The sequence below is a fragment of the Hyaena hyaena genome, unplaced genomic scaffold (assembly GCF_003009895.1).
Source record: "Hyaena hyaena isolate Hyena2069 unplaced genomic scaffold, ASM300989v1 scaffold_649, whole genome shotgun sequence".
Classification (NCBI taxonomy): domain Eukaryota; kingdom Metazoa; phylum Chordata; class Mammalia; order Carnivora; family Hyaenidae; genus Hyaena; species Hyaena hyaena.
Window position 1 is genome coordinate 227,490 of NW_024081280.1, and position 24,607 is coordinate 252,096.

Below are 24,607 nucleotides of genomic sequence, written 5' to 3' on the forward strand. Positions count from 1 at the left end.
GGTTGCCAGGTATTTAGCAATGAAAGCAATGGAGGGGCATCTAATGAATATGGAATATCTTCTGGGTGATGAGAACGCTCTAACATCATATAGTTGTGATGGTTTTAAAACTTTGAAAAAAACACTTAAGTTGTACACTTTTAAAAGGAATTTTTAAATACATGTCTTATATCTCAGTAAACCTATCTTAAAAAACAACATCTGGAAATAACTTAAATCACATTAGTGGGGGAATGAATAATTATCATGATATAACTATATGATGCTATACTTAAGCAATGAATATGCTGAACTTATGTATACTAACAATAATGGATTTCAAAAACAAGGTTGAGAGGAGAATGTAAGTAAAAAAACAGATGGGAATGACAAACACTAAATTCAGGCTGATGGATTTTATTTTTAGGATTAAGTGAAAGAGATTGAGATATGGTACCCAGGAATCTTCCCCTGTGTTAGTAACGTTTTTAATTCTTAAAATTATTATGGCTACATGAGATTTTATTGTATTTTGCTTTATGGCTCTTCTTCTACTTAAATATTTTACAATGGAAAAGTATAGTGATATTGGAGGACAGGGGACTTAATGGTAAGAATTAAAATCCAGGGTTGTATGTAAAATTATGTTCTTTGGATTCATTAAGTAGAGCAATTTTCTACACATAAATAATAGAGGTCAATTAACTTTGACAGCATAAAAAATCTGTAGCTTCATTAACATGAGAATTAAATTTGAAGACAGCATCTTGCCTAGTACTTTTAAATGTGTCCAGTTGTCTCAGATTTTTACAGCTGGCGCATCAGCCAAGAAGTCAGAGGCATATAATAGTACCACTTTTTCCATGAAAATGGAAATGGGCATAATTGCCCATGAAAATTCCGTACTTGCTTTAGCTCAGTGATTCTCCACTCTGGCTGCACATTAGAAGCACCTGGGGAAATGTAAAAAAATGAGCTGCCGAAGCCCCACCTGCAGGTATTCTGATTTAATTATGTCTGGAAGGAACCTAGGCATTGGCTGCTTTGGAAAGCACTCCAGGCTGTCCTAGTGTGAGCCTATGTTTGAGAGACATTGCTCTAGACTTTGTGCTCTACACTTATATCCTGTTGTCTCTGATCTGTTTCTCCAAATCCAACTCTTTCTCTCTCTTGGATCATTGGTATTGACAGTCTTTTTGGATTCCCTCTGGCATGCGTCTTTCTCCTGTCTACATGCTTACTTGATTTCAGCATTTCCCCACAGCTGTGAGAGAAAGACTTTCTTACATCCTGTTTCTCCAGCCTAACCCTCACCACTCTAGCCACCAGGGGAGTAGCTTTGCACATTTGCTAACGAATTGCCATGTTTCATGAAAGAAAGAGAAAGAAGGAAGGAAGGAAGGAAGGAAGGAAGGAAGGAAGGAAGGAAGGAAGGAAGGAAGGAAGGAAGGAGGAAGGAAGATCAATTAAGTCATTAAAATTGGCTTAGACATAAAATAAGGATTGAAGTTTTATCGGAAGAATACACAGGGATTAAGGAAGACAATATTATTTGACTACCACACATCCAGGCAGAGGTCAGACAGCATTTCTGATGACTCCAACATTACAAGACATGGTCCTTTTGGCCAGTAATTACTGTACTGTTATTTAATGCTGCCTTCAGGTGTTTCCAAGCTTTTGGATGCTGTTTTCCAGTTCACTGGGTGCCCAGATTGTGAGGCCATGGTTAAAAAATAGATAAATAAGGGGTGCCTGGATGGCTCAATTGGTTAAGCATCCAACTCTTGATTATGACTTAGATCATGATCTCACTGCTTTTGAGATCAACCCCCACATCAGGCTCCATACTGATAGCATGAGGCCTGCTTGGGATTCTCTCTCTCTCTCTCTCTCTCTCTCTCTCTCTCTCTGCCCTCTACGAATACATGCATGCTCTCTCTCTAAATAAACATTTAAAAAAATAGATAAGTGAAATTCAGAGAAAATGATTGAAGGTTTCTGAGAATAGATACTATGCATGTCAGGCTCAAGTGGTACAACATTTACTTATAGCAAGAGGAGAGAAGAAATACCCAGCCACTTTTCAGTGCTTTGGTTGTTCCATCCATGGAAAACAGATCCACTTTGTAGCCAATAGGGGTAATGTAGATGCACACAGCTCAGTGAGTACTGCAGTAGAATGATATTGACTCCTCCTCCATTGTGTCTGAAATCCGGATAGCCTGTGGCATGCCTGAGGGTCACAGATATGCACACGCTTAAGCAGAACAAGTAGTATACACCCTATCTATAACAGCGAGAGATATTCCCTCACAAAGTGACAAGCCCTGCAAGGCTATGAGGGGTCTTTTCTCCCAGGAAGGAAATGTTCCAGGCCTAAGGTCACTCTTACATGACCATGCTTGGAGGCAGGAAGCTGTACACGAGTGCCTTTTCTGATAGACACTCATGTTTAAAACACAGTAACCTGATGACCTAATTTTCTAAGACTGCTATAACAAAGTAAAATAAAATCGGTGGCTTAAAACAACAGAAAAGTATTTTCCTACGGTTCTAGAAGCTGCAAGCCCTAAACCAAAGTGTCAACAGGGCAGGCTCCTTCTAAGGGCTGTGGCCAAGAATCTATTCCATAGTTCTCTCCCAGCTTCTGGTAGCTTCAGGTATTCCATGCTTGGACATGGCATTGTCCCTCTCTTTTCACACTGTCTTCCTCCTGTGTCGGTGTCTGCGTCCAAATTTCTACTTTGTATAAGGGCATACTTAGAAGGTCATACTAGATGAGAACTCACTCTAATGACCTAATTTTTACTTGATTATCTCCATAAAGACATTCTATTCAAATAAGGTAATATTCTGAGGTACTGATGGTTAAGACTGTAATGTATCTGAGATTTTTGAGGGCGGGGGGAAGTGGTGGAACACAATTCACCTCATAAAATGTGGTATTTGGAATTTTTTTGAATGTTTTATTTATTAGAGAGAACAGGCAAGCGGGGTAGGGGCAAAAAGAAAGAGGATACAAAGTGGGCTCTGCACTAGGAGCAGTGAGCTTGATGCGGGGCTGGAACTTACAAGCTGTGAGATCATGACCTAAGTCAAAGTCCAGTGCTCAACCCACTGAACCACCCAGGTTTCCCTCACATTTGGAATTTTGAATGTTTACAATGATCTATCCTACAATTTTCATAAGCCATCTATCCTTAAATAGCAGAGAATTCAGCCTTGTTCTCAGCCTGAATCAATACTGAGATACAACAACAATGGAAACAAGTACAAGGATGCTTTTTTGTTTTGTTTTTGTTTTTCCGTAAACCAGTATTTTCCACTAATCTAAACAACAGATAGATGTCTTAAAAATTGTTATCTACCATACTCACTTATGATCCCAGAAAATGTTTAAAGGCTTAGCAAAAATAAGACTCTCTCTGATACTTAAATATGACTTTTTAATATGTGTTTGAGTTGGCCACTAAATTACTAGAGGCAGCTTTGAATGGTAAACTTATAGGTTCTTCAAAAAGTATTAAACTGGCCCAACTATTTAAACATTTTTGTGCCATTAGTACACTACTACTTGAATGCTCAATTACTTGGTGACTTAGCTGCTCCTTATCTCTGCTTCCATACAAATCCATTGATGGTAACTTTTAGGTCAAAAGTTTGTCAGAGATACAGTCATCTGTGGGTGGGATGTCAAGACCGCATAATACCAAGCATGGCAATTCCTGTGAACAGAACTCCTCACAGAGAAAATGGGGCTGAAAGCTGCCAATGATGGAAGACACTTAGGATTTCCTGGAGAAGACAGCGCCAGTTGATACGGCTTGCTGAGAATATTCAAGATGATGGGCTATCTTAGAAAGGGCTAAATCATATCACAAGAGCCTAGAATTAACTCTATAATCCTGAGTAAATGAAAGAAGGTTATAAAACACAATCAGAGGCGCCTGGTGGCTCAGTCATTTAAGCATCCAACTCTTGATTTCAGCTCACATCACAATCTCACGGTTCATGAGATTGAGCCCCACTTTAGGCTCTGTGCTGATAGCATGGGAGCCTGCTTGGGATTCTTTTTCTCCCTCTCCCTCCCCACTCCCTTGTACATGTTCTCTCTCTCTCAAAATAAATAAACATTAAAAAATAATAAAGTAATAGAACGGTTATATACAAACTGACTTAGTACTAAATATAACTTAATGTAGAGATTAACTTCTCTCTACTTTCTGAAATACTGTCCTTATTGGCAGTTTGCCCTATGTAAAATTTTCAGTAGGGTCTTGAAGGACAAATGTCAATCATTTAGTGAGATTATTTTAATCATTTTCCAGTAATGCCTTTCACAAATACACATAAATTATTTAAGGATCAAATATTACCCATCTTGAAATGTTAACCAAAGCAAAATATAACCTAGGTTTTTTATGCTAGAGTTCCTGGAAGGAGTTCTTAGATAACTGTCATTCAGACAATTTTAAAAAATCATTTTACAAAGGCAAAATATTTTTTGGATAACCTAAATAACTTCTAACTTTAATAAACACCTGTACTTCTACCTCTGGCCTTTCTATGGTTGCTTATGATATCCTCAGGCCCTGGATAAAAGAAATTTCTACTTTGTTTACACTTCCAATTTTCTACATGGTTTCAGCACTTGATTGAGAATGTGAGTGGAAACATGAAATTTAAGCAAAACACACAAATTTTGGCTCTGTCATTTAGCCTGGGGCTGTGGGTATGTTTCTTAGCTTCTTTAACTAGATGCACAATAAGTGGGAGTAATAATGTTTAATTCAAAGATTTTTGGGGGGGATTAAATAATATACTCCTGAAACCAGAAAAGTGCTTAATATAGAATAGGTCTTTAATGAGTATGACCCCTTTGTGATTTACATCTTCTTTCCTTTTATAGCCAGTCTATATTGCCATCTCTATTGATGATCCGCAGAAACTCTCCCACTTAATGTTTCTTTAATCCTTATTTTCATAAATCTTAAAAATAATAGTGTCAGAGTATTAAACTATTCCTACTTATTGATATTTTTCTTTAGCTAAAAATCACAAAAGTCAACAGTCCCTACATTCCATTTCTTTAGAAGCAGGAGAATGGTTTACTAGAACCTCTAAATTGCTAAGTTTTGCCAAGATTAATCTTGGCCATTCTCAGCCTCTGAACATTTCTGTACAAAATGGATAGCCTCAGTGACATCTACAACAAGCCCACCCCATATTTTCTGCTGAACTTATTTTAATAATGTATTATCCTGTGTCATTTCCTCTGTTAATGTTCTTTTTGTTTGCTAAAACTTTTTGTTTATATCAGAGAAAAAGGGTGAATGTTTTAAAAACTCTATAATACCATTCTTGCCAGTAGCAAACCTCTATTTGTTGACAATGGACTAAACACTTTCACAATCATTATGACTGTTTATTCTCATAACAGTCCTCCAACATAGGTATCATTATTTCCATTTTAAATCTCATGAATGTGATTTTCACATAAATTATCACTGATTACACAACTGGCAACTAAAAGAGCTGTCACTGAGTGTAATCCAAGATCATGTCAAAATTTACACTCTCAGCTTCATAACACAGTGTTCATCAATCTGATTCAAATCCCGACAACTGTGCTTTGCAACAGAAATTCTTAGGCTGAATTCAGTGGATTTTATTGGCTCTCTCACCATAATCTTTCATTAGCTGCCAAAGTTGATCAAATCATTTCACAAAACTTACTTGACTAGTATCAGGCCAGGTTCCACTTAAATGTTTCCATTACTCCAACTCCTCGTCTTCTTCCTCCTAACTATAGGCTCTCCAATGCCTCTTTCATAACTCTCTTTAGTACTTTTTTCTGGAGATCTTATTTGCCTGTAGAGTATCATTTCTCAGACCATGTTAACAGCTCTCGAGTCTTTGTCTCAAGTTCCACGTTCCCCAAACACAGGACTCCTTGGCTCTAATAGGCTGAATAATGGCCCCAAGGATGTCCATGTGCTAATCCTCAGAACCCGTGCATAGGTTACTTGATATGGCAGAAGAGACTTTGCAGATGTGATTGATTTAAGGATCTTGAGATGAATAGAGTAGCCTATATTTTTCAAGTTGGCTCATGTAATTATAGAGTTCTTATAAAAAAGAAGCAGAAGGATCAGAGTGAATAGGAGATACCACAACAGAAATAATACGTTGAAATCAACCAGGAAGAGACCATTAGCCAAGGAGTTCTCAAGATGACATCAAGAAGTTGAGAAAGTTACAAAAACATTCTCAGAGTCAGCAGAAGGAAACAACCTTGCCAACACCTTGACTTTAACTCAGTGAGTTTGATTGATTTCTAACTTCCAGAGCTAAAAGATAATAAATGTGTTTTAAGATACTAAGGTTGTAGGAATATGTTACAAAACAATAGGGAACTGACGTAGTACCTAATCCTAAACATAATTTCCATCCAGATGATAATTAATAAATCTAAAGTGAAACTTGTGTCTCAAAAACCAAATGTTATATTCGATTCTCTCTTACCAAAGAGCAAAAAGTACCCCCAAGTCTGGCTGCCTTCTTCTTAATTGTGCCACTTTCTTTCTTTGTCTTGTCTCATGACCATCACTCAGGCACTAATCAGCTTCTGCTGGAACTACTCCTAACAGAGAATTCTTGTCTGATTCCTTTTGACCAAGCTTTTTTCTACTTCAGTCCCACAAGTAAATTTACATTAATTACCTAGGTTGCACACTGATCTCCTGCTCTACCATTTTCAAAGCCTGCTCATTACTTATCAAGTAAATTACAGATTCTTTAAGTGGCTATTCAAGAATCTCTTTATTTTCCAGTACTCATTTACATATTATCCATTCTCTGAAAGGAAAAATCATCCTTATTCTATGTCAAGGAATACAATATTTTTGTATCAAATCTGTGTTACATAATACTTTCTGTAACATATCTGTGTTACATAATACTGTGAACTACTGTTTTAAGTATAGATCGTTACATATATACTAAATTGTAATATTTTGAAAAGAGAAAAGAATTAATAATAATCTTGGATTTCCCATGCTTCATTCAATAGCATGTTGAATGGAATAATATTGAATAATATTGATTGAGCCAAAGAATAATTGAAATTAAGGACAAAGTATGGCTATTTAATAAGTTTGACATAATTAATTAATTTATTTTGTAATTTGTTTTATTTTTTGAGAGTAAATCAAAACATTGGAGCTATCCAAGATAGAAGAGAAGTTTTCATAATACTTTACAATATTAAGAAGTCATGCCAGAAATACAAGCAATTATCAGGGAATACTATGAAAAATTATATGCCAACAAATTGGACAACCTAGAAGAAATGGAAAAATTCCTAAACACACACTCACTACCAAAATTCACACGGGAAGAGATAGAAAATCTGAACAGACCCATAACTAGTGAAGAAATCGAATCAGTTATCAAAAATCTCCCAACAAATAAGAGCCCCAGCTTCCCTGGGGAATTCTACCAGATGTTTAAAACAGAATTAATACCAATTCTCCTCAAGCTATTCCAGAAAACAGAAATCGAAGGAAAACTCCCGGACTCATTTTATGAAGCCAGCATCACTCTGATTCCCAAGCCAGACAGAGATCCAGCAAAAAAAGAGAACTACAGGCCAATATCCTTGATGAATACGGATGCAAAAATCCTCAACAAGATCCATGCAAAATGAATCCAACAGCACATGAAAAGATTTATCCACCAAGATCAAGTGGGATTCATACCTGGGTTACAGGGCTGGTTCAACATTCGCAAATCAATCAGTGTGATACATCACATAAACAAAAGAAAAGATAAAAACCATATGATCCTGTCAATAGATGCAGAAAAAGCATTTGACAAAATACAGCATCCCTTCTTAATAAAGACTCTAGAGAAAGTCGGGATAGAAGGAACCTACTTAAACATCATCAAAGCCATCTATGAGAAGCCTTCAGCTAACATCATCCTCAACGGGGAAAAACTGAGAGCTTTCCCCCTGAGATCAGGAACACGACAGGGATGTCCACTGTCACCACTGTTGTTTAAGATAGTGCTGGAAGTCCTAGCATCAGCCATCAGACAACAAAAGGAAATAAAAGGCATCAGAATTGGCAAAGAGGAAGTCAAACTCTCACTTTTTGCAGACGACATGATACTCTACATCAAAAACCCGACAGACTCCACCAGAAGCCTACTAGAACTGATCCAAGAATTCAGCAAAGTTGCAGGGTACAAAATCAACATACAGAAATAAGTTGCATTATAATACACCAATAATGAAGCAACAGAAAGAGAAATCAAGAAACTGATCCCATTCACAATTGCACAAAAAACCATTAAGTACCTAGGACTAAACCTAACCAAGGATACAAGATATCTGTATGATGAAAACTATAGAAAACTTATGAAAGAAATTGAAGAAGACACAAAGAAATGGAAAAACATTCCATGCTCATGGATCGGAAGAATAAATATAGTTAAAATGTCATTACTACCCAAAGCAATCTACACATTCAATGCAATTCCAATCACAATTGCACCAGCATACTTCTCAAAACTAGAACAAACTGTCCTAAAATTTGTATGGAACCACAAAAGACCCCGAATAGCCAAAGTAATATTGAAGAATAAAACCAAAACGGGAGGTATCACCATCCCAGGCTTTAGCTTCTACTACAAATCTGTCATCATCAAGACAGTATAATATTAGCACAAAAACAGACACATAGACCAATGGAACAGAATTGAGAACTCAGAGCTGGACCCAAAGGTATACAGCCAACTAATCTTTGACAAAGCAGGAAAGAACATCCAATGGAAAAAAGACAGCCTCTTTAACAGATGGTGTTGGGAGAACTGGACAGCAACATGCAGAAGATTGAAACTAGATCAATTTCTCACACCATACACCAAAATAAACTCAAAATGGATAAAGGACCTGAACATAGACAGGAAACCATCAACACCCTAGAGGAGAAACCAGGAAACAACCTCCTTGACCTCCACCACAGCAACTTCTTACTTGACACATCCCCAAAAGCAAGGGAAACAAGAGGAAAAATAAACCATTGGGACCTCATCAAGGTTAAAAGCTTCTGCACGGCAAAGGAAACAATCCACAAAACTAATAGGCAACAAACAGAATGGGAAAAGATAATTGCAAATGACATATCAGACAACGGGTTAATATCCAAAATATATAAGGAACTCACCAAAGTCCACACCCAAAAAACAAACAACCCAGTAAAGAAATGGGCAGAAGATATGAACAGACACTTCTCCAAAGAGGACATCCAGATGGCCAACAGACACATGAAACGATGCTCAGCATCCCTCCTCACCAGGGAAATACAAATCAAAACCACACTGAGATACCACCTCACGCCAGTCAGAGTGGCTAAAATGAGCAAATCAGAGAACTCTAGATGCTGACGAGGATGTGGAGAAACGGGCACCCTCCTACACTGTTGGTGGGAATGTAAACTGGTACAGCCCCTCTGGAAAACAGTGTGGAGGTTCCTCAAAAAATTAATGATAGAACTCCCCTAGGACCCAGCAATAGCACTGCTAGGAATTTACCCTAGGGATACAGAAATGCTGATGCATAGGAGCATATGTACCCCAATGTTCATAGCAGCACTCTCCACAATAGCCAAAACATGGAAAGAGCCTAAGTGTCCATCAACAGACGAATGGATCAAGAAGATATGGTTTATCTATATGATGGAATACTACATGACAATGAGAAAGAATGAAATCTGGCCACGTGTAGCAACATGGATGGACCTTGAGGGTGTAATGCTGAGCGAAATAAGTCAGGCAGAGAAGGACAAATATCATATGTTTGCATGTATAGGAGGATTAGGAGGAACTTAACAGAGGACCAAGGGGGAGAAGAAGAAGGGAAATAGAGAAAGAAAGGGAGAGAGGCAAACCATGAGAGACTCTTGAATGCTGAGAACAAACTGAGGACTGATGGGTGTGGGGGGAAAGGGGGGAGATGGGGCAGGGAGGGGGGCACTTGTGGGGATGAGCACTGGGTGTTATATGGAAACCAACCTGACAATAAACTATTTGTAAAAAAATATAATAATAAAATAAATAAATAAATAAGCTCATCAAAAAAAAAAAAAAGAAGTCATGCCTACTAAACAGGAAGGAACAAGTAGATAAAAAATTTTAATATGTGTTGTACCATGTTTTATCAGTATACACACCCAGACACACACACACACCTACACCATACCAGGCACTGTCCTAAGTACAGTGAAGGATCTTATAGTCTAATAATTGAGATTCTTGGTTTCAATACTTAAAGCCATCTAAACTAAATTTAGCTTTAATTAAAATGATTAATAGTATTTCCCTTTGTTATACCTCACACAAGCATACACACACACACAATCTCACAAACACAAACACATACATACACTTTTTTATTTATAAAAATGTGGCATAATCATCTCATTTTCATGAAATCCAAATTTCCCGAAAATTTTAGTGCTAAAATTGAGATATTTAAAAATGCTTAGTTTGATAGAGTTAAGTTCTAAACTAAATAAAGCCAATAGGACATAAATATAGAATCATAAGATCACTAGTTGATCCAGATGTAACCAGACCTGTCATGCATGAATTCCTTGCATATTTCCACTAAGAATTTGCACAGTCTGTTCTTGATGGCATCATAAGGGAGGACACTCATTCTCCCTGATAATAGTCCATGCCATCCTTAAAAAATACTGAGTTTCCAGATCATACCCTTTGGTAAATTTGGACTTCTTTTATTTAGAGTAAGACTCAAATCAAAAATGTCTGTATCTCTGAAAAATTATGAGCCTGTCTGGTCCAAGCATAGAAACTGAAGACTGATATGTAGTATTTATGCATTCAGTCCCAACCCTGGCATGTGGAAATGCCTGCTGCAGGAAAATTGATTATGTCCTTTCACAAAGAAGGCCTGATAGCCATAGTCTTTCTCTTCTTTAACCAGCTACAAACACAATATTTCATCCCTCTCATTACATAAGACTATTTAAAACAACTTTTAAATTTAAATTTGTAGAGATATTATTCATAGTTATATAACTGGAGGTATTGGAATCATATGATAAAAAAACACCTCCTGAATAGCAGGGTCACAGATTTTCTCATATTAAAGGTTGTAAATAAAGCACATCTTTATGTATTTTTTCTATAAATGATCATTATGTTTCTTGTAAAACCTTTATCTACATATTAGTTGGACAATGCAGCTAACTGTGTTTGTCCAACTTAGTAAACCCATTCCACTATGATAATTTTTGCAGGCTTTTAGGGATGAATCAGTTTCCAAGATTTCTTCTGTATCTTCTTCTCCCTACTCCAGTCCCAAAAGGGAGTAGTCCTAAATGGCCTTATGCCAGGGGATTGAAGTGGTCCCTTGCCCAGCCCTGACATCTGTATTCAAGTTCACAGTGACTGGTATCTGTTCCGGTGGGACTGTATTGGTCCCCCTCCTGGAAATTTCTGTTGGTGTCTAATAATTAAAATCATGACTAGCGTAATGAATATTGTGTTTCCTCTCTGCCAACCCAGGACCATTGCCTTTGTGTATGTGCTTGGCACTCCCTAACCCATGTAAACCTCGGGACATTTGGCTCACAGTATGAAGGTGGAAGGCACATTGGTTCCATCCCCTTCTTCTCCTACCTTATTTTCAAAAGTAATTTTATTTTCACAAATCAATTTTAAAAGGTTCTGATAGGCAGTTATGGAGAAAGACAATGTCCAAAACCTCATTACACACTGATGATGGTAGATAATATTTTGGTCTATTTCCATAGGCTAAAGCTATGCAGAACATCTTTGTAATTAATTAAGTAAATATATGTTGAATGCCAGCCTGGTTGCCAGGCTCTGTTTTATATGATGGGGATTTGGCAGTTGGCTACAATGACAATAGCAACAGTGACAACATCCTCCATCATTTTGGGGAGTCGACATTCTAATAATCATCCTTAATGTTCAAATGTGTACTTCATTTAAGAAATCTATGATAAAAATTCTCATGTTATTGTATAATTTCATAACAGCTATTTTAATACAGACATTGCATTCCATGTAATGGATATGTGTTAGATTTTTAAAAAGCATTTGCTTTTTACCCAATATTGGATGTTAATGCATATCTTTCATAAGAAGTTGCATTATAAATAACTTGCATATTTGTTCATGAAGTTATTTTATTCTAGATTTGTGTTTTATTTAACCCTAAATTATTACCAGAAGTCAAATTCACTGGGACTAAATGAGTATAGATTTTGAAGCTCTGGGGGTATTTTGGTAACTTGCTTCTTCAGATGTCCCTGTTCATGTTTCTAATAGCAGCACATGAGGGTGTCCATCTCTTTTCATTTCTCTGGATAGAGTATTATATAATTTTTTCCACTTACTGTAGTTGCAAACTGCTGTGCCAGTATTTTCTCTCTCTTTTGCATTTCTATTTTCTCTATTGAGATCATCATGTCTCCTCTTATTTTTTTTGTTTCTTCATTTAAAATGGTTTATAATTTTTCTTTGTCTAATCAGCTACCGATGTCTTCTTATTATAAACTTTAAGCTCTAAGTACCTAAAATGTTAATTGTACACATTTTGCAGTTTGTTATTTTTCTTTAATTACAACTACCTCTTGATGTGGGAGATTTAGTCTTATTTTTTGTCATTGAGGTATAGTTGACATAGAATGTTATGTTAGTTTCAGGTGCACAACATGGTGATTTGACAGTTCTATACATTGCTCAGCACACACCATGATGTATGTACTCAACATGTGTCACCTTACAGTCTTATTACAGTATAACATATACATATGCACATGTGGTCAATATATTGACTATATTCCTGTGACTCCCTCTCTCTCTGACCCTCCCCTGCTCACACTGTCTCTCTCTCTCTCTCTGTCCTAGAAATAAATAAAATATTAAAAAAAAAATATATTGACTGTATTCTTACAGCATAACATACACATATGTATGTGTAGTCAGTATATTGACTATATTCCCTATGCTGTACTTTTCATCTCCGTGACTTTTTATACCTGAAAATTTGTAACTCTATCTTAATCTCCATTACCTATTAAGTAAATAGATAAATGGGAGTTTTATTGTTATTTTCATCGTTATCACCAGTACTACTACTAGCACAGGTGGTGTTTTCATGTAGTCAAGTCTGCCATCTCCCAGGGTGCTGATTTCTAAGCTGGGATGTCATATTTTCTGTTTATGTTAGCTGAATAGTCTCAGCTTTGAAGCTTTTAAAAATTACATTTATACTCAATCTGGAATCACCATCACCGTTAATATGAGGTACGAATCTAAGAAGTTTTTTCCCCTTTTCATGCTCTAACAAATTCTCCCAGCACTTTTAATTTACTACTTTCTAACTCATATATTAATACGGTATGGCTCTTCTCGTTACTAAACTGCTATCTAGTGTAAGGATAGCCCTTTAGAAGCAGACACAAGTCATATTTTAATATAGCACATGTTCCCAACTGAATTTTTTTCCTCTGAGTATTTTATTCTCATTGATCCTTCAGTGATAAGTGAGTAAAAAGACACTATGCAACCAGTCATGTGAGTTAATGAGCCATGATAATTAAGAGTGGAGATGCCTCTTTAGTAGCTTTAATAACCTTCACATCTATATCTTAAATATATAAAGAAGACAATTATAAAATATTGAAAGGGTGATATGTAATCAATCACATGTAACCATTGAACTCAATGCCAATTTATTTTATTTGTTCATAAATTTTTTTTTAGTGTTTATTTTGAGAAAGAGAGTGAGAGGAAGAGGAGGAGCAGAGAGGGAGAGAGAATCCCAAGCAGGCTCTGGGGTGACAGCCTAATACAGGACTCCATCTTGAGAACCGTGAGATCATGACCTGAGCCAAAATCAAGAGTCTCTGACTGAGCCACCCAGGTGCCCCATTGTCCATAAATTTCTATAGCTTTTTCCATTCTCAAAGTCTCTTTAGTAATCTTCTTGTCACTTGTAATAAAGATCCCCATTCCTTGTGTGACATTTGACTGCTGACAGATTTCAGGCCCCACTACTCCCCTTTTCTGTCTGGGCCATCTGAAAGAGAGGTGAAGTGTCCTCTCCTGTAGGAGAAGGAATGCTATGCAACCCCAGCCCCATCCCAAACATTAACCCAGCTGTGTCCCTAGTCACTGTAACATGTAACACCCCAAGCCAGTTGCCTTTACCTTGTCTCAAGCCATATTTGGAGGTGCTTGGGTAAAATCATTGTCCCTCCCTTCCTTCCCTCCTTCCTTCCTAGTTTGAGGATGAGAGAGAGAGAGAGAGAGCACACAAGCAAGGGAAAGGGGCAGAGGGAGAGAGAAAGAGAATCTTAAGCAGTCTCCATGGTCAGTATGGATCATGGTCAATCCCATGATCTGGGGATCATGACCTGAGCTCAAATCAAGAGTCTGATACTCAACAGACTGAGCCATTCGGGCACCCTGAAAACATTTTCTTCTACTCTTGGTGCATGTGTGACATTCTCAGTCTTAACATCCAGCCAATTATGGGATCCATCCTGCCTCTGTGCAGGGAGTACAACACACTCAATTTGATTTCTATAATAATAACATAGGTTCAATTCAGACCCATCAGTTGATATTGCTGATTACTAAATATAATTCATCACTTTCCAAGCAATTGGGCTACTTTCCTTTTTTAAAATTTAAAATAATTTTATTTGTCCTTTTCAGAAGGAAAAAAAAAGCGTGACAAATCATTTGGATATTTCTTCTCTTGTACAGGAAGAAAATAGTTTACAAAAATAATAGAAAATAGACATGAATGAGGAGAGAAAATGAAGATTTAAGTGGCCTATACATACATTCATGAATATGCAGAGAAATCAATACATAAGATGAAATCAGATAATTACAAAGAATTATTAGTGGTTTTAAAGAAAGGATATATTGACAGTAATGTGTATTTTATAGAGCCTTTATGCAAAGAAGGGGGCAATAAGAAGAGGGTACAAAAACATTTTACAGGTGAAATTAAAAAGTCTGGGCATATTACCTTAAGCAAAGCTGGAAATAGTCTAAAGGAAAAAAAAAAACCTCACCTTTAATTTTAAATATTGCCACTTTTCTTATTTTTTTCTTCCTTCATCATTTTCATGTGTATGGCACTTATTCTATGAGTGCCCTGAGTCCACTAACTGGAAAATGCAGCAAAATGGTAAGGTATGCTGTTTTGCAAATTCCCTCAAAACTGTGTCCATACTAAGGGATAAAAAATTTCAAAATTTAGAATTGAACCCTAAAACAGCATTTTATTGTTACTTACCATAGCACTCCTAGAAAGATGGATGTCATTTAAGTTCAAATCCCAAGACCAGTATTCAAAAGCAGAGATCTGAACTAACCTGGTTTCACCCATTCTCTCCTCTCTGAAATTCAAGTTTTAAGTATTAGTTCAAGGGTTCTTACCTGCGTAGTTCTAGTCCTCATCTTCCATTCAGCACCAGCCAACATCTTTAACAGTTTATACTACCTTATGGGAACTAATAACGTCCCTTAGAGGAATCATAGATACGACTATATAAATATATGAACAGTTGTTATGTAAGTAAAGAACACCATAACTTAGTCCATTATTTTTCTTGGTGCCACGACTTCACACCAGTCACTTTTTAACTGGGAAAAGAGACAATCTCGTTTTCCTTCTCTTTCTACTTTTCTTAATCTGTTTCCATTAGTTCTAAGGAAGGAAAGTAGTGCTGCCTATGGACACATCACTCATAAAGTTTAGGTGAAACCCCACTTCTGAAAGCTTTGTTTAGTGTTTTTTTTTAAGACTGTAGTTCCTAAGTGTTGAATCACTGTATCGTAACCCTGAAACCAATATTACGCTATATGTTAACTAACTGGAATTTAAATAAAAACTTAAAAAAAGGCTGTGGTTCCTGAAATGTAAACATGGTTGTCTGATTGCCTTATAAAACTACGAGGTTGAAGAGGGGTTGGGGTGGGAGATAAATGTGAGAAACAAGTGACTTTCTTAAAATTAATTTTGTCTTGTTATACAATGGCTTTGCTATTGAGCCAAGCTGAACTTGACTCATTCCCCTCTACTCTAGAGATCAGATAGTTCTTCATTTTGCAAGTTCAAGAAGAGTGGTTTGTTGTGACATTATGACAGGCATTGTCTATATATGTTTGAATCTTCCTATATTGTAAAGATGAGATATCGATATATATGGATATAGATATATATTCTAAAAATATTGTATATTTACTTTTAGAAGCATGTTCTCTTACTTTCAAATATTTTATGAAATAAAGTTGTGAAGTTGTCTAGTGGTTTCCATGATAAAAGATAGTTTTAACGTTTTGCTTTCTTCTTTAGACCAAAGGTAAGATCTGAGGAGAGGATTGTGTTTTCAAACTGACACTTAGATATTAGTTTGGGAATTGCTGATTTTGTAAGATAAAACATGTGGAAAGTTCAGTAAAAACAGTTTGACTAAATAGTCACATGCTCTTCTTTAGAACAAGTTGGAGCCTTAACCTAGGGATTTGAAAAATAATTTTTCTAAGGGAAACAAAAGCAAAAATGAGCTATTGGGACTTCATCAAGATAAAAACTTCTGCACAGCAAAGGAAACAACTAACTAAACTAAAAGGCAACCTACGGAATTGGAGAAGATATTTACAAATGACATATCAGATAAACAGTTAGTATCTACAAATCAAAAGCACGATGAGATACCACCTCACACCTGACAGAATGGCTAAAATTAACAACTTCAGAATACAGCGTATGTTGGCAAGTATGTGGAGAAAGGAAAACCCTCTTACACTGTTGGTGAGAATGCAAACTGGTGTAGCCACTCTAGAAAACAGTATGGATGTCCCTTAAAAAGTTAAAAATAGAACTACCCTCTGATCCAACAATTGCATTACTCAGTGTTTATGCAAAGGATACAAAAATACTGATCCAAAGAGGCACATGCACCCTGATGTTTATAGCAGCACTATCGACAATAGCCAAATTATAGAAAGAGCCAGAATGTTCACTGACTGATGAATGGATAAAGAAGATGTGGTATGTATTTAATGGAATGTTATCCAGCCATCAAAAAGAATGAAATCTTGTCAATTGCGATGATGTGGATGGAGCGAGCTAGAGAGTATTAGGCTAAGTGAAATAAGTCAGTGAGAGAAAGACAAATACCATATTTCACTCATGTGGCAATTAAAATATAAAACAGATGAATGTAGGGGATGAGAAAAAAAATGTGAGGCAAGTGAACCATCAGAGTCTCTTAACTATAGAGAACAAACTGAGGGTTGATGGAGGGGAAGTGGGTGGGGGATGGACTAAATGGATGATGGGCATTAAGGAGGGGATTTGTTGTGAAGAGTACTGGGTGTTGTATGTAAGTGATAAATCACTAAGTTCTACTCCTGAAACCAATTATTACCCTATGTGCTAACTCACTAGAATTTGAATAAAAATTTGAAACAAAAAATTAAAATTAAAATTAAATTTTATTACTAGTTAAAAAATAAGAAAAATAATTTTACCATTTTTACCTTGGGAACCCTCATTAATTTTCCTTCTCACTGCACTACACAATGGGAATTGTTATACATATACTCTATATCTTTTTTAGAGAAAGAGAGAGAGGGAAGAGAGGAAGGGAGAAAGAGAACCTTAAGCAGCCTCCATGCTCAGTGCTGAGCCTGACACGGGGCTTGATTTCATGAGCTATGAGAGCTGCAATAAATGTTTAGAGTTGTGGGTGAGATGTTTTGGGGTTATTAAAATATTCAAACTCTCATGATGTAGTTTCTGAGGACTGAGCTGAAGAATATAGTGAAGAAAAGAAAACTAACATGGAATATAAACATCATAATGTTTCTCATATTGAAAAATACTTTTCACTCAAATCATTGAAACTTGGAATATTGTCATGACATGAAGGTGTAACATAAAGAAATGAAGGCTTTAAAATTTCACATATGCTACTTAAAATATACACAAATATCTCCTTTTTAGGATAAAAATGGGAAGAGATAAAAAATAATGAGAGTGGCTTGTGAATATGATGGGATTTTAATAAAATCTTTTTTCAATATAGTACTGTTGGTGCAATAGTATAGTAGTGTTTACAAAAATAAGTTCTTCTCTTACTATAATCATATAAATGAAAAACAGTTGTGTCACTCATTTCATTTTGGTGACTGGAAAAGTTATGTTATTTAGTGAGGGGTTGTTCCCTTAAGTGACATGCAGGAAGATAGAAAGGTTTAGGGTATTTCTTACCAAGAGGATAGTTTTTCCTTAAGCTTAAAAATTCATGCATGTGCAAATACAGATATAGTTAAGCATGTGATTAAGAGTGAGCATTTCCTTTAAGAAAATATCTTTCAGAGGCAGTTGGTTGGTTTATGTAAACTTAATCTGGGATGGCAGAATCCTGAGGAGTAACTGATGAGGTAAAGAAAGCTCCTGGACCCTTGGCAATATTCCAACTGCCCCAACTGCCATCTAGAGTAAAGGATGACTGGAAATTGGGGCACCCATGGTGTCTTAGAGGATTGGAAAAAGAACTGTGGTCAGCCACCTATCTGAGCACTGTTAACAGATTAGATAAAGGATCAGTGTACCCTGCCTTAAAAAGCCAGCTGCAATGAAATGCTTTTGAATGGAGAAGCATCTGAAAGTTGAGGATATCAGAGAAGCTTCCTGCTGTCTGGAAGTAAGTTTTGGGGCATCCTTTCTTGGGCAGAGATGGGGACAGATTGAGATATGCTTTCAATGAGGAGAAAGAGAGTATAGAAGACCAAGTCACTTAAGTGGAGAAAGGCTAACGTTATCATTTTCCTTTCAGAGGAGATCAGTTATGTCTAGGGAAACAGAACTGACAAATAACCAAGGTACTCCTTGGTAGGAGCCCCACGCCCACCACAATTTTATGAGGTAATTTTGCCATGTATTCACTATTACCTGAGTGAAGGATGCTGTCTTCTATGTTGGTTTATTTTCTTTTTCACCTTTACTCATCTGTGATGATGTGGAAAGTGGAAAGTAGCATGAGAAATCATCTAATCTTAAGAGGAAAATGCAACCCAGAAAATTATTGCCTAAAGTGAGATTAGAATATCTTGACTTTTAAAAGAATGGTCAGGAGCAAACCTAGATATCAAGAAATATTATCTTCAATAAGAGCCAATATGGTAAAACCTGAAATTATGTATCACTGGGGTAAACTGTAGCTAGGTAGGTAGATATAAGATATATATTTTATTCTGGTTTTGGGTCATATCAATGTCATGAGGCTATTTTCTCAGAGGGAAAGAAATGTCCTACCTGATGAGTCTATTAGATGGGGAATGTGATGGAATAGGGGGAATGGCAAAAGAAAGACATTGATTTGGGGGGGGGGTGTGGGTGAAGCTAGAGAACTTGCTGGAAGCAGAGAGGACTGAGTATTCAACTGTCATAGGCAAAGATAACTGTCATGCTGGGAGTTGAAAGTATGGGGAGGGGGTAGAATGGAGCATACATCAGAGTTCCATGGGCTTTCATAAGAAACCATATTGTCTCTGACCCAGTCTAAAGGAGTGGTCTGGCCAACAAGGCTCTCTGTGTTTTTGATTCCTACCAGTGATGGTGGGAATAAAGATGGTAGTTATAATAAAAGAAGAAAATATTTATCTTCCCTGCCAATTCCAGGCTTTCACCAAAGCTGAAGTCTGAATATACAAGTCTCTAGCATGGTACCTAATAATTTCTAACTATTCAATACTTGTGTGTGTGTGTGTGTGTGTGTGTGTGTGTGTGTGTGTGAGAGAGAGAGAGAGAGAGAGAGAACACAAAATTTGTTCTCCATTTTTTTCTTAGTTAACTTGGGTACGAGATGATTCCCATGCTATAGCTCCTAGAGGTAGCCTGATCAAAAAACACCATAATTGTGGAGATGATTGATTCTTCTTTTTATGTCCTATAATACCCATATCTTCCCTCCATCTAACCATTAAAGGGAGGAGTTGTCTACAAAATGTATAATACACAGATCCCATGCAGAGGAGTTACAGGGAGGATTTAATACACAAGAAGAGAGATTCCTGGTGTCCTGAGGGGCAGTTCCCTCCCTGCTGGCTACTTGAGTGAGCTATACATCTTCAGTCCCCAGATGAGGCCTATATGGAAAAGGACGACATCGAGCAAAGGGCATAGGTGGAAACGCCCTCCCTACAACACATCATCTGCTACTCTCAGCTCAAAGGTTTGAAGAGAGCAAGATTTACTTCAGATAGTTCGTGTCCCTGTCACCATCCCCATCTCCATTTCTGAGAGGAGCGTACAGGAAGGAGAAAAGAAGGTGGCTATCATTAGGAAATAAGGTAAGGGCTTGAGGATTCAGAAACAGCTCTGAACTGGGTTCAGCAAACCCACTGCTTCCAATAGAGATCCTGCCCTGCTTTCAGTGGCCAAGTAAAACTCTCAGCTTGCTGTTCTCTGGTTTCCTAGGATACTGGAGATACCTTGCAAATTACTGAGGACAGTGCAGTTTAACCTAAGGAAGAAACATTTTCAGGAACTTATCAAGGTTATCTTGAAACAGGGTTTTACTATTTCCTGTTCTTCACTAGGACCATGAGTACAAAACAGGCATGCTATTAAGCAGAAGATATTTAAAAAATGAGGTGGAGAGAGAAGGAGACTAGAAAGATTGACGAAGGGAATCAGAAGGGCTATAGATGCCATGAGGGACGGGATAAGAAACTATGGCTCTGATTTCAAATGGGACTCTGGATAGGTAATTCCTCAGATAAAATCTGGGTATCATAAAGCATGCCTGGATAAACACAGAGTGAAATGTCCCTCAAGATTTGAATGTAGAGCACCCCCCCACCTTGCATCCCAAACCATCTTTCGGCATAAACACTTCTTATACATATAATGGCTGTGAGACTTGGGGTAAGTCACTCCAGTTGCTGGTTAAGTTAAATACTGAAACATATTCCACTAAAAAAAAAAAGTGTAGCATGAAGATCAAACTTAAAGAGTAAAATAAAATAGAAGAACTTGATATATTGTATATATACTCTCACCACTTTTGTAGTCATTATAGTTTAGACACTGAGGGTGATCTGAAATTTAACCTAAGAATTTCTTTTAAGTGTGTATCAGCTGAAGCTTTTCCCCATTTGTTCTATGGGTCCTGTCTTGAGAGAGCACTTTCTACTCTCACTATTCCAGGGGCACCAGGACATCAGTAAATAATAAGGGAAAAGATACTAATTTAACAAGGAAATAGAATAGTGATGTTTGGGTACAGATACCCAGGAATCACTCTGTCTTAAATGAACAGCAAGAAAAACTGAAACCGCTGAGATAACTAATGATCGAACAGAGGAGAAAGAAGGTTCAGAGCACAAAGAAAAGAGAAAGGAAGGAATGGGAGTTCTGGGAGAGAGGGGCACAGATCCCTTTAGAGGAGAGGTAGGGTTGTAAGGACAGAGCTGAGATGCAACAGACTGAAACACAGTGACGGATGGAAAGCTACTGGGTCTGGTATGCTGACCTGAGCCAGGTTGGCCTCTGCTAACATCTTGATTGGAGAAAACAGAGAGCACTCTGTCCAAATGGCATTCCTGTAGATGAAAAAGCAAGTAAAAGACATGTTTTATTTCTCCTCAGATAATACATACATAGAAAATTAAATGGTAGTGAATGAATATTAAAAGCCTTTAGGCTAGAAAAAGTTGTAAAGAAGCAAAGAGAGGCCTGAGAGTGGAGGCTACCGCAGAGGAGCTGCCTGCCGTTGCTGGATAATCTGTAAGTCCCCCCTAAGTGGGAAATCAAAGCCTATCTAGAAATCTGATTTCAACCCAGGTGGTGGCTCCTGCCACTGATTAGAATGCTTATCAAAGCTCAGGGATGTTCCTGGAAAAGTACTGAGGCACTGGCTTCCATATAGATTTTTATCCAGGGAAAAAATAAAATTAGTGGTCTATAGAAATGTATAGCTACTCAAGGCAATTATTTCTGAGAATATTTAGTCTAAATATTTCTTAAGATTTCAAAATTAAAGCAGGTTTCCTGGAAATTTCAACTGTCATTGAGTGGGAAGTTATCTTCTTTTAAAAGCTGCTACCTAGGGTGCCTGGGTGGCTCAGTCAGTTAAAACAGCTGACTTTAGCTCAGGTCATGATCTCACGGTTTGTGGGTCTGAGCCCTGCATCTGTGCTGACAGCTCAGAGCCTGGAGCCTGCTTTGGATTCTGTGTCTTCCTCTCTTTCTTTCCTTCTTCCTGATCACCATCTGTCTCCCTTTCAAAATAAAGACACACACAAGAAACTTTTTTTTTTTAAATAAAGGCTCCTACCCATGTGAAACTCAGGTGTACATGAAAACACACGTAATTGATTGCTTAATGTTAACATTTTTTGTACCAGCTCTCATAGTTCACGTGTTGTGAGAAACTGTTACTGATTGTAGAAGCCAAAGGGCTGGATAGTGTCTTCTCTTTCTATGAGTGCTTGACTCTGCAGCGATCTTGAACCCCCTTGAAAGACAAGAACTCAATTTTCTTGTGCCTCTCGCCAAGAGTCTCTGAGGATTTCTGAGACTGATTTGAAAGACAAGAACTCAATTTTCTTGTGCCTCTCGCCAAGAGTCTCTGAGGATTTCTGAGACTGATCTCTTAGATGTTTGCCGGCTTTACATGTGCTTTCCATATTTATATCCTTAAAGTAATTGAGGCTTAAAGACCAGAATGTAGCTAGACCTCAAGAGTGCAGAAGAGGCAGCCTTGAGTTACAGACTTGCAGAGACAGGCAAAGAGTTAAAGTCTCCCCTATCTTGTGGTGCCCCACTGCACTTGCCCCCAGAGATGAGAGAGCTTTTGCTATCAAAAGAAGAAGGGGCTTAGATTTGCTATTTCCAAGTCATATCTTTGGTTTCCTAGAGCCAGGGAGAAAGATATGTATTGCCTTCCTTGGGAACAAGGCCATTGTGTCCCCAAATGGGAAGAGGGCCACCAAGATGCCTAGGGGCAAGAAGGCCATAGAATATCTCCTGGCCTAATTAGGCTCCAGACTTGAGGCTGTGAACAGGACATCTTTGAAACAGGTAACTCTGAGACAGTTGGAAAAAGGGGAAATTTACCTCTAACAGTAAGATTCTCTGTTACTGGCTTCTGCAGGAACCAATTTTCTTACATGTTAGAGATACCTAAGTACTGGTCACAGATTAAGAAAGGATCTTGTTAGAGTTCTGCCATTAACCAACCTGCTCTAAAATTGGTTTTCTTAGTAACATGTTTTATCTTTGCAGATTTTGCAAACAGGGCTAAGAATGGCAATCTGATTATCTGGCAAAAAATCTTAATGTATAAAGAGGCTATGTTACCTTAGCCCAACAGAAGACTATATCCTGAAATCCTAAAGGTTCAGAATACCAGAATATGAGCCCAGTGTTCAAGTCAAGAGACCAAGAGCCTTGGAATCAGACACACTTGAATAAAAATTGAAATTCTTTCACTTATTGTTAGATCTCATATGATTTTCTTGCTTTCCTATATCTCCTTGTTCTCATTTGTATAACAGGAATAATGTGGGATTCCTAGGTGGCTCAGTCGGTTAAGTGTCTGACTTCTGCTTGGGTCATGATTTCGCCATTTATGAGTTTGAGCCCTTCATCAGACTCCATGCTGACAGCTCAGAGCCTGGATCCTGCTTTGGGTTCTGTGTCTCCTTCTCTCTCTGATCTTCCCTTGCCTGCATTCTGCTGCTCTCTCTCTCTCTCAAAAATAAACATTAAAAAAATAAAACAGGGATAATTATAGATACAAGTACTTGTACTTGTAAAATGTATCACATATGTACCTAAAATACTTCATGTAGTGTACTGAATACAGTACATTTTATAAATTGTAGTTAATATTTTATTATTAGTCCTAATATGATCTTCTGAGTATTATTTCCATAAATGGTTATTATATGTCATAATTCTTTGATAATGTAAGATGAGATTTTTAGGTGGCAAAAAGGGATGGTGAGAGATAAGGAAACAATGTCAAATGAAACCTGACTGAAGAATCTGGTAATGATGGACTTGAGGAAATAGACTAAAGTCTGAAGGCTCGTGTATGATTGCAGGATGCTATTGTTTTGGAGGATACATAAAGGAACAGAGGAACTTACAAGTAGTCAAATTTTAGTATCCTGTAAAGGAATTCAACAGAATTTGTGATGTGGATAAGTATAATCATTAACCTTTTAATTTTACAAATTATAAATAAAATCAACATGCACATATTTTATGCACATACTTTTAATTCACTGAATATAACATAGACAATATTCAGGGAATTCAACATTACTCATATAATGACTTTCATACCTGTATATTATATAAACTCATTGAATCATGAAATGACTATTTAGTGCCTTCTAAATACAGGCAGCCTCCTAGAACAGCACAAGCATGGGCCTCTTCTCAAAGAGCTTACATTCCGTTGTAGAAGACAGACTATACAATTAGTTAAGAAATAGTCTTTGTTTATTAAGGAAATTTTAA

At 37.2% G+C, this 24,607-nt stretch overlaps 2 long non-coding RNA genes across 3 annotated transcripts; one reads left to right on the forward strand and one right to left on the reverse strand.

The window, feature by feature from the left end:
• Positions 1–390: 390 nt before the first annotated feature.
• On the reverse strand, positions 391–18,413 carry LOC120219780. The gene is made up of 4 exons (XR_005525391.1): positions 18,341–18,413; positions 15,356–15,458; positions 2,055–2,215; positions 391–932 (listed from the first exon to the last, which is right to left on the reverse strand). It is a non-coding gene; the product is annotated as an uncharacterized LOC120219780 (long non-coding RNA).
• Positions 18,414–18,576: 163 nt separating this feature from the next.
• On the forward strand, positions 18,577–23,573 carry LOC120219779. Of its 2 annotated transcripts, none has more exons than XR_005525389.1 (5): positions 18,577–18,776; positions 18,909–18,997; positions 20,061–20,424; positions 21,725–21,862; positions 23,363–23,573. It is a non-coding gene; the product is annotated as an uncharacterized LOC120219779 (long non-coding RNA). The 2 variants fall into 2 exon arrangements; XR_005525390.1 differs by having other exon boundaries at positions 20,107–20,424.
• The last annotated feature ends 1,034 nt before the right edge of the window (positions 23,574–24,607 follow it).